Below are 4,948 nucleotides of genomic sequence, written 5' to 3'. Positions count from 1 at the left end.
CCATTCATTTTTACTTACTGGGAAAGACTATATTTCCAGACATTTTCAAGTGTGCTGCATTTGAAAAGAGGTAATAAGGCTTAATTTAAGCATAGAGTTGAATATTTTCAAATGGTATTCTAAATGGAGCATCGTAACTTCCTCTTAACAGAACATGATTAACATTGTAAAACAATATTGAAAAATAGCCATCACGAAAAATATATCTTTCAAGCTTGAGAAACTCAACTTAATTTGTTTCATATTTTCTTTTCCTTTTTAACCAAAAACTCCACATTTAATAGAGATTTTTTTTTTCTTTCTGGATATCTGACTCACTATTTTGACAATAACTTTATTTCATCTATCATTCTTATCATGTCCTATTCTTTTAGAATAACTATCTAAATTTAATTAATCATATCATTGAGATATATTCTAGCTATTTTTGTTTAGCCCATAGTTTTTTAAGGAAAAAAAAAGACCTGAAATTAAGAAATAAAATATGCTTTTATATTATTTTTATCCATCTTTGTAACCCTGTGTGTGATGTTTGCATTTTGGAACTACAAGGAAACTTTAAAGATCATCTTGAACAAGTTCCTTAACTTCTCAGTGCTTCATTTATCTCACTTATAAAATGGGACAATAAACTTTCTGCTTCATAGGGTTGTTACAAGGTTTAATGAGATAATACATATAAATGACTTAGCCAAGTGTCTAAAACAGAATAAAGATTTAGTAAATGTCAATTGTTATTATTTTTACTATTATCTAATCTAGTCTTCTCATTTTCCAGTGAGGAATTGTAGACATGCTATACTGTAAGTTTGGATGTCTACCCATCATGCCTCCCTTTGGAACTGGCCCCCACCAACAAGAATGGGTTCCTTGACATATGACAAAAGTGGACATCAGTCAGAAATTGGACCAATGCTGGTAAAGCTGAGAGGTTAGTTAGCAGCATGACTGGCAACGGAGGCTGCCACTGGTATTTAGCAGGCATGTGGAAAGTTGTAAAAACTAGTCGTGGAGAGAGAAGAATAAATTGGCCATGGATAGAGAGAGCATTGGGCCTTGCAGAGTAAAAAGAGTGGCTGCTCTGTTTCCTGATGATATTTTAGTTCCTGTACCTTTTTCTCATAAATTGAACTTTCTGTCCTTGGATTGCATAGGCCATCCCTGAAAACTCAACAAATTACCCACTTGTACTTATGCTGGTTTAAGCCAGTATCTGTAACTTGCAACCAAAACAGTATTGACTATGATATAATGGACTAAGTATCCCAGTTCCATAAGACTAGCTACTGGAAAAACTGGTATTAGAATCCTTTATAACATTATGGAGAGAGCATCTTCCTTGAGATTATACCATCTTGAGTTTGAATTCTGGTTCTATCAGTTGCTAGCAGAGTGATGTATGCCTCTGAGGAATATTGACGGAATCATCATACTTTCAGGGTAGCCAGTTTTGTGACTAATGAATACTTACAAAAGAGTTTCCCCAGTTCTCATGCCAGAGGACTGTCTTGAAAAACCACTTAGAATTGGTCTTTGTAGCTATTAGAAGATATGGTGGGCATTAAGGTTGAGAATAAGAACGTTGAGCACACATCCACTTAGTATTACCAAGGATTATTCACATTGTACAAAACTCTATTTTAATGGGTAGAGATGTGCTTGATGATATAAAGCATTAATGCCTACATTGTCTGCAGTCTCAGAACTGGAAGTTAGCTATATGTAACTATTAACAAGTGAATATCAACCAGTAAAATGAAAATATATTCACATAGGAAAAGCACAATGTTACAGAGTTATATATTTACACCCACAACACACAAAACGTAAGAACTCATGAGCCTTCCCTTCATACTCTTTTGTTCACAAAAAGTGGATGTTCTCATAATATGATATTTAAATTTTAATTTGGGTAATATTTGTTTTTTCAATTGCATTTGAAACAACATCAGAATCCATGGCAATGCTAAGCTCTGGGCTTGAGCACTTTCCTAAGTTCCTTCACCTCCTGGACATCCTAATTTTCTCCAGGTGGTCCTTAAAATTCCTTTTCGCTCTAGAATACCAGAATCCATGAGTCAAACATCCATATTAAATCACAACTTACCAACATTTTTCTCCTGATCACGTCTTGGGAAAAAAAACAACAACAAAAGTCATGATGGAAGGGAAAGAAAAGAATGCAAGAAAGGACCAGGGGAATAGATCATTTGTCTCTCAACTTAGGAGATTGCTGATTCTATCTTACCTCTATCATATGATGGGGTTTGTGAGACTCTTCTACTTTTCACACCTACGTTTTACTTAGAGTATTCTTCCTCTTACTTTAATAGTAAAAAGTAGATGTTATTATTTGTCGTACTATATTTGAACAAATAATTAAGGCATCTAATACCTTAACAAAAAACAAAGCCGAAGGAATTGTAAAAAATAGACTAAAATAATATATATGTGTTTTTCAGGTATATGAAAGTTCGTTTTTAAGCATATTGTATTTTATAGATGTAGGCTTAGAGTCAATTTACATTAGAATCTCAACTCTGTCACTTATTGTGGGACCTTAGACAAGTTATTAAACCTCTTTCTGTTTCCATGTCCTCATGTGTAAAATAAGAACAAAACACAGAGCCTACCTTGCAGTGCTGTGAAAATTACTTGAGCCATTATACATGAAACACTTACAAATGTTCATAGCACAAAGTTAATATTCTTCAAAATTAGCTTTTTGATTTTTCAAACAGCAGTTTATACACTTCCGTGATTGAGTCCTCATTTGACCCTGAGAAGGAGTGGTGAGTAGTATCCTCATTTTACTGACCCAGGAGAATAACCGATAAACCTTAGGTCAGAACCATGCTAGTAACGTCAGGGCTGGGGTTCCAGCAGTGATAATCTCACCCCAATTGTCCTATTCTTTTGCACTTCACCTCAGATGCCTCTTTTTAAAGAAAGGTGCCAGAGTAATTTTACCCATCTTTCCTTGGAGTTCTGAGAAATTTGAGGAAAATAGACTATGGCATCATAAAGAAAGCAAAAAAGAAGTTTTAATAATGGTAATATTTGATTAGTGTTTGGATCTGAGAACTTTCCCCTGAGTTGAACTTCCCTGCCCAATTTCAGGTCAACCTGGGTGCTACAGAGATGGTCTCAGTGAGCTAAATTCTTGGAAGATGGAAAAATGTATGTTTTGAGTTAAAAAATTCTGAAAAAGGGAAAGTCAAAGTGGGGCTGAACTGTGTGCTCTCAGTTCCCATTTCTTATCATCATCAATCAGATATGTTTCTCCCCTTAAAGAGAAAGGATGGGGACAAGAGCAGAAAATATTACTTCCAAACTGTTTCCACCCAGAGAGTACAAAGGAATTTCCTGTTCCTGTCTAAGGAGAATAGAGGTAGTATATTAGCAAGAGCCTCCCTCTCATCTCCACAATGCCACTAAATAGGAAATTCTGGCCTTCCCTACATCCCATTAAGTTTGAAAAGCCCAAAAGAACAACAGCACAGGTGACTGAAACTTTAAATCTTAACATGGCCCCACTAAAAATATGAACCAATGGTCAAATCGCCAGCTTTTACCCTGTTATCCGTAGGATCATTGCTCCTCCTCCCATGGGGAAAAGCCATGAGAGGAGGAAGAAAAAAACGAGAAGTGTCTCCCAGCACTGTTTTCTCTTAGCTATTGGGGTGGAAGTTGAGCTCCCTTTAGAGAAAAATGAGAAATGATGTAAAAGTGACTTTCCTAACATATTTTATGATATGAACTGTCTCTTATCTCTTTTTAAATTAAAATAAACATAAGTTATGAAATTTAAGCAAACACTATATACAGTAATCATTTTAGGTAGTTGGGATTTATTTTATTTTCATTTTTTTGCTATGAATTTCCCTGCCTTATGTACTATGCCTATTTTCTCTAGGTCCATCAGAAGATGTGGAAAGAAAATCCATCTTTGGTTTGCTTCAAGTCCAAGGCCATAGTTGTCTGAGTATTTGAGATACCTCCCATAGAGAAAGAGAACTCTAATTTGCAAGACAATTGGAGGCTACTCTGTTGATAATTAACCAGGTCAGAATGCCCAAGAAGCATTATTTTTACCCTCCCAGCTCAATGTTATCATTTTAGTTGGTGGCAACTTGGTTTCAGTTTGTTCCTCATTTCTTTTTGGTTCATCAAAACACTGCCTTAAGGGCAGTAAAAAATCCAGTCCCAGAAAAAGCTAAATCAGAGAGTAGCAGGTGTTTTCTTCCCCTTATTCCCTTGATCCCAGCCCCATACTCTGACACATACACCACACACACACACACACACACACACACACACACATACACACACACATCCCAGAAAAAGTTAAATCAGCAGGTAGCAGGTGTTTCTTCGTCATATTCCCTTCATTCCAACCTGCTCACAACTGGGAACTGGGGATGGGGGAAGAAGGAAGGGAGAGAAGGAAAGAAACAGAGAGAGATGCATAGCTCTACCAGAACATCACAGAAGCAGAGAGAGAGATACGGTCATGATCCAACCCTTTGTTCAAAATATTAGCCAACTACATTTTCAGATTCATCACATAGGCAAACTGCCATCAAGCTGCAATGAAAACCAACCCCCACTTCATGGGGGCTCAGAGCAGATGTGAATGCAGCAGTCCAGAGGTGAGCAAATTATGTGCAAGAATCATGTGAAAGAGCATTCCCCCAAATGAACTCACTTAAGGAGAACATTTGGTGTTTACAGGACTTCAGCCCTGTTCTCTGGAGATTTTCCATCACTATAAACACTGACATATACACACATGAACATACATGGATTTTTAAAAATGGGCCTAGCATATGTGATTTCACTAAATTATCTCATTTATTAGAAATGAAAAAATATTAATGGTACAATATCAAAAATTTGGCAGGTGAAACAGTCACATAGACAAATGCTGAATAGAAGCCAGTGCCCA

The sequence above is a fragment of the Piliocolobus tephrosceles genome, chromosome 3 (assembly GCF_002776525.5).
Source record: "Piliocolobus tephrosceles isolate RC106 chromosome 3, ASM277652v3, whole genome shotgun sequence".
NCBI lineage: Eukaryota > Metazoa > Chordata > Mammalia > Primates > Cercopithecidae > Piliocolobus > Piliocolobus tephrosceles.
The sequence above is the reverse complement of the archived record's forward strand: the minus strand, read 5'-3'. Positions refer to the sequence as shown.